At 44.9% G+C, this 14,313-nt stretch overlaps 1 long non-coding RNA gene across 1 annotated transcript in view; it reads right to left on the reverse strand.

The window, feature by feature from the left end:
• The window catches only part of LOC109857225, a 30,338-nt gene extending 17,087 nt beyond the window's left edge, over positions 1–13,251 (reverse strand). The window contains exon 1 of the long non-coding RNA XR_002250475.1: positions 13,171–13,251. This is a non-coding gene — a long non-coding RNA (uncharacterized LOC109857225). The remainder of the gene's footprint in view (positions 1–13,170) is intronic.
• Between the last annotated feature and the right edge of the window lie 1,062 nt (positions 13,252–14,313).

A 14,313-nucleotide genomic window follows, 5' to 3' on the forward strand; every position in this document is an offset into this window, starting at 1 on the left:
ATATCGTGCGCAACTACCTACTAAAAAAAAAAAAAAAGCAGTCCCTTCTTCCGCGCAGAAGAAAGGGACGCGTTAAAACGAGATTTAAAAAAGAGGCGCAACCTCTGAATGAGCACAAAAATAATAATTTAATGTTTATCCGACGTCCATATCTGATGTCGCAATATTTAACGGGCTAATGTACGTAATCATTAATCGTCCCTAGACACGCATCTAGGGAACGTCTGAAAAAGTTACACACACAGCTTGTAATTTATTACTCTAATGCTAATGAACCCGCTGTCTGGGGCGCAGTTGGCAAGAAATGATGTCACGACCGGAAGCAAGAAACGTGTGCGTGTGTGTGTGTGTGTGTGTAGGTATGCGTGTATTGATCATCCAAAGACGCGTGACCCAATTACAGCGTGGCCAAAGAGAAACATTGATTGTATTAGCGAGTTAACAAAGCAAAATTTTGCGTCAAACTGTTATCGCGCGTTTAATTAAGCGCTTAAATGTAAATTAAAACTTTAATAGAAAGAGATCGAAAAACTGCGATTAAACACCGTAATATAAAACCGATGTGGGAATAGAAGGAAAAGTTGCGTAATAATTCGTGGATGATTGTTACGGATGTTGCAAAAACCTTACGAGCTGTTTCATATAAAAACTGTTACGATATATATATATATGTATGTATGCGAGCGAGATCGACGAAGCTGTGATTTTCAAACCGACGGCCATTGTGGCGTCAAAGTGTGGGAAAAAGCTGCTTCGCTGTATAGCAAGAATGAAGAGCTGCAGTTCATTCATGGTGATCATTGAATGGAGAGAACGAGAGGGAGATCTATGCTCGCGAATGTACACACACGCGTGCACGCACTCACGCGCGAGCAATCCAACATGCTTGTGTGTGTGTGACGTTGCACCAGCATAAATAAATACTCGTGCGCGTGTGTATATGCATAGCAAATTACGAATAACCAATCGAACGCTTCCAAGCGTGATGTTGAGAAGAAAAAGCCTGTCAATTTGATTACACCGACTGAGTGCGACTCATTATCTATAAATAAATCGATAAATATTAACACGCAATTATTATACGAGATATTTAAATGCATTTTGTTTCTCTCTGCAAAGAGAGAATCATGTTAAATATATTGCGTTTTATTTATGAGATGAGATAAAAAAAACCTCATAATAATTCTACCACGTTCGGATATATTATTTAAATTTCTTGCTCGGTTCATCGATTGTAAAAAATGTCCCGCAAAATTTTTTCAACTTTTAACATTAAATAATTTATGCTATTTGTATATTATTGTTTTATCGCATAGTATATTTTTTGTATCTTGAAAGAAGTAAAAAAAAAAAATAACAAACATACTGTTTAAGTTTTTGTGACAATTGCGTGTACACATAAAAATTTACGTGCAGAAACTTTTGTAAAAATTACTCAGTTACTGCGGCGAAAGAAAAATCGCTTATTGAAATCGAGCATTTATATTATTGTCTTTTGCCGAAGGAACAAAGTACGAACAGATTCACCTGACAACGTGTGTCGAAGGCCTTACCAGCGCGCGCGAGCAAGCTGTACACACGATGCCTCATTATATAACGGGCGCGTATATGTAAAATACCCACACGTTCGATACACACATCGCCGCTTCGAGACACACTACGGGTATGTCTGTAAAAACCCGGTGTGATGGCGCATTGTGAAGCGAGCCGGCTATAAAAAGCGCCGCTAAGCCGCTCGTAAAACACGGCAAAAACTCGCCAAATAAAGTACACGAGGAAAGGCGAGAAAGACGGAGGAAGATATACCTACGACGTGTCCGGCCACTTCGACCAACTACCTCTCTCTCATCTCGTCGGCAGCCGTCAGCGATGGACCCCGAGGAAAGTTGTGTGTGTGTGTGTGTGTGTGTGTGTGTATGCGCGCGCGCGCACGTGACCTCCATTATTTCCCCGCATTCCACGAAACATTGACCCATCATCCCTACCGCACTTCCCTACGGAATCGCGTTAAGGAACCCCGACATTATTCTCATTCACGTTAGAGACCGTACATTTCTTCAGCCTCAAACTTTTCTGACCCGACATTTCTCGCAAGAGACGGGGCGCTCATTTTTTTCGATCACAAAACTGTACAAAAACACGTTGCGATGTTTCAACGTGCTATAAATTTATTCGTCATATTTATTTTAACTGTAATTTTACAAGCTCACATATATCTTTCGAATTAATTGTCCGCGACAAGAAGCCACAGGAGAAACGCGACAGGCATCGCGGAAACAAGATTCTTTTTTTTTTTTTATCGTCGTCCTAATTAATCGCCTCTCGAGTTTGCGAGAAATTAACGTGCGAACTCGAACGAAGTGCGGCAAATCGCGAGACTCTCGAACCGAAAGCGAGGGAGCACATGCGAATTTCCGGCGTACGAGCACGCGCGATTGAGCACCGCTGCGTGCGCTTCGAACAAGTTCCCACGCTGTGGCTCGCGTCACACACAGCTATATATCTCGGCTAGATAGACGTGGTCCTGATGATTTGTCGGTGTCGGTCCACAAGCTCTCGGACTCGTTGATTGACCGATCCGTGAACTGATTACGCGAGAGAGAAAGAGAGAGAGAGAGAAAGAGAGAGAGAGAAATAAACTACGCGCTACACTTACCGACATGTCTCTTCTCTAACACACTTGCGCGTTTCTATTCTCTCCTTCTTTTCCTCTTTCCTTCCTACCTTCGAGAATTGCGAAACGATTGTGATCGCGCCGACAAATCATCGATTCGCAAACACCTTCGATTAATTCGAGTCTCTCACGCGCGATTTTATTGCTACAAATAAAATATGACAATAATTCCCGCGCATAAAAGACTTTATGACGTTCCTTTTGTTACTGCGGAATTGTAACGTTAAAGCACCAGAACTTGGTTGTTACTTCCCGCATACAGACAGTGTGTCGCGCACAAATAACAATATATAAAAGATCGCAAGAATAAGGAAGTCTGATGCGAAATGGGGCGCGGTTGAGGAATCTGTATCTCCGCGCTCACACACACACACACACACGACGACGACCTACGACCAAGCGTATACGTGGGAACCGCGTTGTCCTCGGTTATCTTAACAGCAGTGATACCATATTGTTACGGCCACCGTCGTTGTGTTCCGGAAAGTAATAATCGTTCGCGACACAAAGAAAGAGAGAGAGAGAGAGAGAAAGAGAGAGAGAGAGAGAGAGAGAGAGAGAGAGAGAGAGAGAGAGAGAGAGAGAGAAATTTTCCACTNAGAGAGAGAGAGAGAGAGAGAGAGAGAGAGAGAGAGAGAGAGAGAGAGAGAGAGAAATTTTCCACTGCTGCAATAACAACGCGTTGTACGAAGAATTGTCATTTTTCGTATTTTAGCAAAATTGTAATATCAGATTTTAAATAAAAACTATCTCGAGAACAAACGCTCCGAAACAACGTTATATTATTGTTATTATTATAAACGACATTATTTTCGCAGAGACTGATTTTCCGGAACGGAATATCAAAAATTTTTGAAGAATTCAAAAGAAGAGATAACAAAAAGAAAAAAATGTTGAAACATTTTCGAAGAGCTATCGCGCACTATCGAACTAGCGAACATAAAAGAGAAATAAGTAATGAGTCATTTTAGCGAAGAGCATTCCGACCGCTCAGGAAACGAACCAAAAGAGAGAGAGAGAGAGAGAGGGGAATCCGCGCGCGAAAGAGAGAAGGAGAAATATTCGTGCGTAAAACGCGAGCGCGAGAAAGAGAGACGGACGACGGAAAGTTGAACGAACTCACTCGCGGGACCGAAGCTCGCTAATTTTTTAAAGACCCACCTCCGCGCGCGCGACCAGTATTTCTACTATCAAGAGAGGCAGGCCACCGCGCGCGATCGAAGTTTTGCTGCGTAATATGAAACGGGCGACCAATCGCGTACGGTTCTCTTTGCGAAGCCGTACAATCATCGTGCAAGATGTTCTCTCACAGTAAAAAAAAAAAAGTGCGGCGTTTGACAGAGCGGATATCTTTTTTCGTCGAAGCTATCGCGCTCCGAAAATGGAATGGAATGTAAACCATCGATAAAAACGCGTGCGCGCGCGCGCGCGGGGAAGGTCAAGAACCTCCTTTTCGGCTCCGTCGATTTTTAGAACGATTGTCTTCCGAATCTGGTGGTGTGACTCTTTTGCGTTTCTAGATAAATAACTGATAATATTATCGCACTTTACAAACATAGAATATTGTCAAATCGGTTCTAGGAAAACTCGTTAAACATTTTTGGGCTGATTGTGTTAAGTTTATTCTATTTTTTGACCGGCGAAAACAGATTGAGTTTTTTGCAGCGGTGACAAAAAATAAAGTACGACAAAGTAATTGTATCCAAAAATTCTGTTCACACACACACACACACACAGATCGATTGTTTATCTCAAGAGACCGAGGGATTTTTTATCTCAAAGATCTCGAGACTTTATCATATAGACACGTGATAATACTTAAAATATTTATTTTGGTGTGTGCGCGCGCAATACGAGTGTATTTGAATAGCAATTTACAAACGCGCAATCGTCGATTTAAATTTATCGTCGTCGCATTAAAAGACACGTCGTATGGAAATGTCACTTTCTTTGTTCGACGACACGCATCGAAACGCATAAATTTTCAACAAACGATGAGAGCACTTTTTCATTCATTTGCCAACTCGCGCCGGAAAGCGTCAAGTGAAATATCGATCGTATTTCGTGTCAACTGTGTTTACACAGAAATTAGGACGCGGCCAATTGTGAAGGAAACGAGACAACTCTCGTCGGCGAGAGGGGAGAATTGTTTGACGCGCGAATTGTCTTGATTTTTCGCCGAACAAATCCGCGAACGATGTAACGTCGGCACGTATTCCAAACGTCACCAGAGTGAATTAAGGCGCGTTACGCAAATAAAAACAAAAAAAAAAAAAAAGAAAAACGGACGCACACGGTTGAATGAAGCCGCGATATCGCGTCAGAAGCACGTTTGATGTGAAACTCGATTAAAACGGTCTCTTATTATTAATTTTCACGTCCGATCTTAACGCACACGTGTTTCTATTGACAAACGTGCAACGTACCATGATTTGCAATATGACGCATACATTGCACGACGTTGTCACATGCGGTCCGAGTTATTATTTTAACGAGGAAACGGAAACGAGACCGACAATCCTAGTAAAAAAAAAATCAAACATAAGACGCTATTTTATCGCTCAATTGATTCTAACACGTGCCCGAGGCGTGACACAATTAAATGTTTGCTGTTTCACTATCTTTGCGGCATGACGTTAAGTGACTTATCGGTTGCTGACTATTGCGATTCGGAAAACGAAGTGTGAAATTCTTTAATTTGATACTGAATTGTTCGATTAATTTGTCATTAGGAGGAAAACTCGCCGATAAAAATCGAATTTTATATCTCCATTCGGCGCGAATGTATCTTTCTTTTCGAAAAAGAGACAACGAGGCGAGAGAGAGAGAAAGAGAGAGAGAGAGAGAACGCGCGTGACGTCAGCGTGCGTCTGGAAACAGCTGACCGCATTCCACAATAATTGTTTTGCATAATCGCGGTGGAAGCCTCTCTCGGCTGCGCCCGCGAACAAGGAGAAAGAAGCCGACAAACACGAGCGAAAAGAAAGGTGGGGGCGGAGAAAGTAGAGGGGAGAAAATTCGAAAGGCGGCCCCCTTGAGTTGCCCGCGGTGGGGCGGGATGAGAGGTGCCCGGGCCCGGCGGACCGACCACGGCCCTGGTCCAGCCGTCAATAGTTTCGCGACTGGTGCGCGGGAGAGGAAGGGTGGCTTTTAAAGTTTAAAGATCCGACCGCGACGGCGTCGTCGTCTAGGCATGTCAGGGGTGCTCAATTCGCGGCGCCCGACTACGTGATAAATAAATGTATCATCAGGGATGTATCACATCAGACCGCGCGTAATTGTTTTTTTTTTTTTCGTTTGCAAATTCGTCGAATAAATTTTGTGCCCGTCCGTTCGCAAACAAAACGTTCGCTCCGACGATGCACGCTTCTCTTGTTCAATTTTCTGAAACTTGGCAACTTACGACGTTAAACATCTTCACCAGTGGAAAAAAGTTTGTTAGATAAATCCAACGCGAGAAGTTAACACGCGGAAATAAAAAACTTATCTTTCTATTCGCGCGCGTAGAAGATAATGCGAGTCTCGTATTTCGATATTATTCCAAGAAGCGTCGATAGTTCGACGCAGAAACGAGAACCAATTAAAATTCAAAGTACAACATAAGGAAAGCGAGAATAACGAGGTCTGTGCGGTGAGATCTCGAGATGAAATATCTCCAGAGAAGAAGGTTAAGGAATGTGTCATGTGGAGTGGGGCACTACAAAGATATTTGCGCCGTATATATGATCCTGTTTAGCAGCATCTTCCGCTGCGACCTACATTGCGATGTTTTCGCTATGAACGGAAAAGGCCGTGGAGATAAATGAGACGCGCGCGATTATCTCAAATCTCTAATAAAACGTTATACATATATATATTTTCGTGTAAATAGTTCGGTTTTCAAAAATCGAAATCAGACGCGGCGACGCGAAACTGCGCGTTTTGTTCTTGTTTCATTGCGGAGCGATGTATCAAACGCGTCCGGCCATTCGGCAAACTACGAACGTAAGACATTTTGCAATTCCGGCCGCACGTCTCCAAGAATGGTGTGTCGCGCACATAGTTGTCGCGTGACGTTGGCGGAGAAACGACGCCAACGACAAGCGGGAACGGCGATACGGAGAATAATAAAAAGAGCCATTGCGTCGGTCATTCGCGGTTCTGTGAAAAGCACATCCGACATTGCGAGCGTCATTGAACGTCTACGCACAATCGATCATACACTCGCGACGTGCGAGAATAAGCTTACCCATGTAGTTTGTATTCTCGTTTCCCGACAAATCTAGAAAAATTGTACCAAAACGTTTGTCAATGTTACACAGTTCGCAAAATATGCGATAGATATATGAAATACATTTTATATGTATTGCAAAAGTTGGCGAATTGTATTTATGTCAAATCTAAGCTTGGTTTTCATTTCTCAGGATTAAATTACATGTTGCGCAAATGACAGAGAAGTCGCGATACCGACATCCGATACTGGTTTTTCCTCGCGTGCGACTTTTGACTAGCACTTTGTATTTGTTTGTTTGTTTGTTTGTTTTTTTTTTCTATTCTCCATGACTTGCGACACACGTTATCGGATCGGGCGACAATCGGCGAGACGAGAAAAAAAAAAAAAAAAACCAAAGAGAAAACGCGAACCAAAATTCATCGCAAAAAATATTTATTACCTCGCCTCATCTTCTCGTCCAACTTCACGTGATTTTGCGCGAGCGTCGCGATGAGAGCAAAATATAATTTTTTGCGCGACGAAATCTATGCCTACATTCACAGCCGCGGAGAGATAAAGAGAGGAAGTGCAAAGAGTACCAGATAGAGAATGGCGTTTTCGATGACGCAACAACGCGACTCAAGCTCGAGATTGGTCATAGCCAGATTGCTCATCCGCAGTTTATCCTATACACAATACACAATTCTCGTTAGCGCCGTGCCATCGCGCGCACACGCGACCATCAGCCGTGTGGTGTGTGCGTTCGGCGAAGAGAGACCGAAGCTCGCTTGATTCACAACGCTCGATTTTCTCGAGAAAAAATTTGCATACAATTTTTCGTCGTTACGTAAAATTCCCGGTAACGAAATGCCGCGAATCGAAACCGCCTTCAAGAAACAAAATTGCCGAAAACAAAGACAACGACATGAATCTCGCCGCAACCTCTCCCGAAAAGTGACGATATATCGCGCAATATTACGAAGCGCGCCCGGGGAATCGATAAACATTTAATGATGCGCAGTGAACATTGCGGTACATGCGAAGAGACGTATAACGAATATTACGCGGTCGCGTGCATGTTGAAATTCCCGAATTGTCTTCGATTACTCAGCGTTTCGGAAGCGCCAATATTGTTTAATCGATACCGCCACATCCGGCGCTTCGTCGGAAGTGGAATATCGGTCATGCAAAAAAAGCACTCCCGCGAGAGGGAAGCGCTATTGTCGATACTGTCAAAATGTAGCAAGAAATATCTCAGGTGTAACAAGGGCGGCGACGGCGACGACCCACCTCCCGGTATATCGCACCACCATGGGAATTCTAATTAGAGATAATGACGTCATTAGGGTCTAAGCCGCGACGACACGGAACGCTCGTCCATTACGCATGTTGCGCGTACGAGCCTACACCTTATATTCCCCGTACACGGACCGTACACGTTGTGCTTACACGCGGAAGAAGTCGCGTCTTGGTCCAAGGAGCGTGTGTCCTGCTCGGAATCGTCGCTTAATATTATGCTCGAAGAGGAAGATTTAGATCGCGTTTCGTTTCACGGCGAACGGAAAAGGAGGTGCTCGTGATGTACCACATCTTCCTCTCCCTCCCTCTCTCCTTCCTCTCTCTCTCTCTCTCATTCTTTCTCTATTGTTGGACAAACCAAAGACTTGCGAAAGAAAGACCTTTTCAAATTAACATTTCGACTACACGTACTTCCTCCTATAATCGTTATCGATGTGTATTGCACACTATCGACCGAGCGAGCGACTCGCGCAAAACGCGACACACACAGTCGCGTCACGTCCGGAATAATAATCGCGTACGAAAATAATGGCAGCGCCTGTTATCTCTTCGCTTCTGCGCGCATACATTACGACGACGCACGGAGTCATTCCGTGATTCATGACGTTGTTAAAGCAGTTCGCGGAATTATGGACATGTCGCCGCTCGGACGCTTGGACTTCCCGCCGCGCGCGATGAGACCCGCGAGGAGAAGGAATTTTGTAAACAGAATCCGCGCGTGCGTGATGCACGCAACGAGAGAAGTTCCGAAATTACCGGTTTTTTTGTTTGTTTGTCAAAGTGCGTATTTGCGTTTTTTTTAATTTTTACAGAGAGACAATTGTAGAAATTAAAAGTGGACATTTGAAAAAAAAAACCTGTTTGATGCTATTGTTTGAAGAAAAGAACAGGCGACTGATTTTTCCTTCTCTCTCGGCACTTCGATCTTCTGCGGAAGACCCGCGGCCTACGATTTTCGGGTCGACGCGCAGTTTGACCGTCGCCGCATATTTTCGCGCACGCGTTGAATAACAGCGTCGTAACACACACGGCGCGTCGCGGTGACACAACTCGGTTCGAGTTAAGCCCCGAGCTTGTCGTCGGCCAACAAAGCAGCGCACAGACGAGAGACGAGAGGGAGGAGAAATGATCACGAAACGGAAAGAGAAACGGGGAGGAATTTAGTCCGACACGTGTGTGCGGACCGAGTCTTCGCATGTGTGATCCTCCTCACCCGGCATCCCCACTGCGCATCATCTTATCTCTCTCTCTCTCTCTCCTCTCCGCGAGTATTTCCTTCGCCGGTGTGTCTCCGATTTGATCGATCTGTCTTTGTCGCGTCGCAGCTCCTTCTCGCTTCGTCCTGACAGTACGTGTGTGTGCGTGTGACGTCGTCAGCACAGATACCTGTTGCATGCCGCCGCGCAGAGGGAGAAGCGTTGGTGCGTGCAACGAGCGATTGGGGCGAGCGGCGGCGCCGAACGAAGAGAGAGAGAGAAAGAGTACAAGAATGTAACAGTGTGTACGTGTGCATGAGAGACAGAGAGAGAGAGAGAGAGAAAGATCGCGTCTCTGCCTTGCGATAAAATTCTTTTAACTTGACACTACACGCGGTGTCAATTGCAAAATTATCTTTTTATAGCAGAGTTGAGCGGAATTTTATTCCGATGTCGAATCAGCTTTTATACTTGACGCAAACGAAATATATCCTCCGCGACATATTCGCGCGTGTCGCACTTAGCTCTTATGAAAATACACTAGGTGTGTAGAAATGTTTAAAGCGTCGTGAACATTCGATGCAAACTGATAGGTTGATTCGAATAATTAAAATTGTCTCTCCGAGATAATATCGCGTCGTTAAACTTTATCGAAGACTTTGTTTGTTGAAAAATTTTGTGAACAAATTGTTTTTCTCGATGTTCAATAGAAACGTTTTAAGCAAATGCCAGTGGGACACCAATATACGGCGATTTGTTTCGCACATTTATTTCGTCTCGTTGACGCGTTCTATTTTTGCGAAAACAGCAAGAGAGAGATATATTAAAGCGTCGTTGATGCGCTTTTAAACGTCGCGATGTACATACGCGCGTCAAAATTGCGGCGGAGGATAAATACAATAGGGTCGCCGCGTATTATCGTCGTTTTATTATCCGCGACATTTGTTAAAATCGCGATGCCGATTCGTCATGATTATTGTCATCTTTCTAGTCGGTATTAATCGCGCGCCTCTGTGGCGTCGGCGGCCGAGCGAACGCTTTCAAAAGTGACGGTGGTCGCGCTAAATGCCATTGGCGGAAGGAGCAGAGAGACGAGCTCTCGCTCCGCGGCCTGGCTTTTCAGGAAGATCGGAATCAACGAAAATAGACGAGGCACTGGGGCCGCCGCCACGGTTGGACGTTCGCCAATAATGTGGCGCCGTGAAAAACTTATGGCGAGAAGGAAAAAAAAACAGAATGAGAGATAAAAAAAAAAACCTTGCAACTCTTTTACACGCGATTATTTTCCACCATGCCGCTCCCGCGCCGCAATCCCTTTTTTTTTCGAGATAAATAATGATTTCATTCTTCTTTTTTTTTTTTTCCCCCGGGATTGAACAGTTCGAAATTATTCTACGGTGTGGCTACGATAATGTCATTTACGTGGCGGAATTCGATTCTGTAATAACAGTATCTTTCCGTTCGCGGCGCTAAAAGCGAGGAAAAAAAAAAAAAAATTACCAAGACAATATGTAGAAAAAGCGTACGACAGTCGCTCGACTGTGGTTCTCGCAATTTGGAGAAGAAATTATCGCGTTACAACGTTAATAAAAAGCAAACAAAACTAGCGAGCGGAGATAACCGCGAACACGCGTATTATTCCGTACCCTTTCCATTCAGTGGCTCTCTCGAATCAGTGACTCTTATCGAGCCGCGGAAACGACCTGTGACTCTTTACGTACGCATACTCCGTGTACGGAATCACGTACGTACGATGTTTTGAGAGCACGCATTGAGAGAGAACGTTATCGTTACGCTGATAATTCGTGAAAGGTCGCCGAAGTGGGATCGAGTTAAAAGGATCTCGTTGCGGACCAAAGTTTATACTCGCTCGGGCCCGATGTAGATGGATTTTATTTTTATAAATACGCGATAACGCGCGAAATAACGCGACCGCAATCAATTAGGATAACAATTGTGCGACACACGGTGTCGTAGAAAAAAAAAAAACTACACCATCGATCACTCGCGTATAAATTTATTATCGAACGATTATTTTTTTCAAACTCTCTTTCCGGAAAGATAATTCGTAACAAATTTTCGCGTTCTAAATTCGATTCTGTTGACGAAACAATTTTTTTCTCTCTCAATCTATTTCGTTTCGTAATTACATCCGCGAACTCGTTAAATTGATATTTCAATCTCCCACAAATTTCGCGACGCGATAGCGTGTGTGTGCGCGCCGGGTCGTTCGGCACGATCTCACGATCGACCGGTCGATATTAAGCGCGCGGTTAGTTAGTATAGCGGAGTATAACCGGACTTCCGCCTCCAATCCCGAAGATTGAAGGAATGCGGTTGAGAACCGCTGCCCTAGAACGCGCCTCGGTCGCCGGCACAGAAATAGAACGGTCGGACCTTACGCGCACTTTTGCGCCTTTATGTAACCCCCGGCCGAAATTTTGCGCGCTTGTACGCGCAATATCGCGCGTGTGTCTGTGTGTGTGGTCGTTATCTATCTAATAATACATGAATTTACTTGAGGCATTCGTTGAAGATCAAACGCGCAAACCCACGCACCCCGCGCCATATACTCACACACACACACACACCGAGAGCGGAGCGAGCGAGCGTGCACGTGCGTGCTGCAGCATACACGCGCACGCCTGACGTAAATTTCGCGTCAGTGCGTTCACCTCTTCGATCTCATCGCTCGTTCTTCACGGACGCTTGAATGTCGAGTTGTTAATTCTCCTCGCTCGAGGAACATCGGAAACTACTGTTCGATCGACGACTGGCTGTCTAAATAAAGGCACGCTCGCCGCCGGTGTGTGTATTAGCTATGCCGCGCGGATCCTGTCGTCCTGCTCGCTCGCTCTCTCTCTCTCCGCTCCGTTTTTTCGACCGAGAGAGCTACTCCATTCACGCGAGAACTAGCCGGGACAAGTGGGGAAAGAAAAAAAAAAAAAAACGTGGCAAGTGCGCGAAACAAAAAATGTTACCTCCGACGTGCTTATTTTGCTCCGACTCTTCTGTAATTTCTTATTTAAACTATGTTCTTTTTCTACATTTTTGCGCTTGACCGTTTTAGATAAGAAAAACTATTTGACCTAGTTATGCTAAAAGCCAGTATATATCTTTTCATGCATATATATATATATATATATACATATATGCGTGTGCGCGCATATCTCTATCAGCAAATTTTAAGATAATTTCTTATTTTTTTAGATTTCCACCTTGTCTTCATTTCACACAGTCTCGATATTATTCTGAGCGGAGTTTTAGCTTCTAATTACAAGATAGCGCGCGCGCGCGATTTTCTGTCGTATTTAACATTCTAAAGTATGATAACGTCGCCACGTTTGAATATGCAAGCGAGAATAGCTGTTTTTTCTCAAGTTATAATCGCATTTTACTTCGGTTGCGCGAATTTCGGAATGTTTTTTTCCCGCAAAACACTCAAATCTATTTTTGCAAATTACGATTTCGCGTATTGACGCGACAATTGATGTAAAAAAAAAAAAAAAAATTGTTTCTCTAATAATTCGCAGAAACTATGCAATTCTTAGTCCGCGCAGGAAGTCGCGCGAAACACGCACTCATTGCTCTCTCACTCGTTTGCCAGTGATTCGTCAATTTCCTGCGACGTCGAACTGACGTAATGGAAAGACCAGGCGCTCGCGAGAAAGATAGACAGAGAGAGAAAGAGAGAGAGAGAGAAAAAAAAGAGCTTCCTTTAAGCGAGCGACGAACAAAATCACGCGCGCTTTTTATACTATGTTTTTTTTTTTTCCGCTCGCCAAGTAGCGCTTTATCAAAACATTTACCTTCGATTATTTAACTCGTGGCACTTTGATACGACGACCCGCCGCTAGAATGTGGTTTTTCCTCTCCGCGCTGGCTTCCCGTGTTGGTCGCGGCGCTCGATCTCCGAGGAAGAGATTTTTTTTTCGTGTCAGCCTCGTGTCGTGGAATATCCAAATGATCCCGGGAAAATGTAGACATGGCGGCCGCCGTCGTCGTCGTCGCGATGATTCGCGCAATAGGCGCAGACGCCCGCGCAGACTCCCGCGAATTTCGCGAAACGGCGGCAACGTCGCGCGTGACACGGACGGATTCCTTCCGTTTCCGTGTCGAGAACTTGGCTCGGATAACCGGCGGACGTGTTTCGTTCCGGCTTACACGACCACGTCGATCTTTAAGCAAGAAGGGCGAGAATCGAGAAAAAAAAAACTACAAGAGAGACGTCGCGGTATCACGTGAATCGAAAGCGCTCGCGCAGCGTCGCGAAAAGCGGCGAGCTGTCAACTATCCGCGCGCGTGGACAACCGGCTGCCAGACGGACGGGAACTGAGTAGAGCGAGAGCCGATCGCTCGCGCATCCCCTCCTCTCTCGCTCCCTCGCACCGTCTTTGCCCTTCCCTTCGCCCCGAACCCGTCGTACTGTGTTCACCCTCATTCGGCGACTCTCGTTCCGTTTCGCTCCGTTCCCTCCTACCGCCTCGTCTCTTTCTCGTCTTGTTCCTTCCACGGCGGCTACCACCGCTCGCGGTCGTCTTTGCGACACATCGCGAAACGTGCACGGGCGCGAGGATAGAAAACATGGGAATCACATGATCGGGCACTGTGACACGACGATTGCGATAAATTTCGGTTTCTCACACCAGAAACGTAGAAAAATAAACATAGAAACTGACAACAAGACATCTCAATGACACGTAAGCACGACGTCGCTCGAGCCGAACGCACGCACACACGCACACGCACGTAGCGGAAAAACAACTAAAGTAAGAAATTAACACATTTCGAAAACGATGATTTTGTTGTCAATAATTATCGTATCGCATTAAAGATTCGGATAATATGTAAAATTGGAGTGGCCGAGTGTGACGCGAAGTGTGTGTGTGTGTGTATAAACATTTGCTATTTTGATTCGATGCAACATGTGTTTCGTAACGAGACCACTCGCT

The sequence above is a fragment of the Pseudomyrmex gracilis genome, unplaced genomic scaffold (assembly GCF_002006095.1).
Source record: "Pseudomyrmex gracilis isolate BER0280 unplaced genomic scaffold, ASM200609v1 scaffold_151, whole genome shotgun sequence".
NCBI lineage: Eukaryota > Metazoa > Arthropoda > Insecta > Hymenoptera > Formicidae > Pseudomyrmex > Pseudomyrmex gracilis.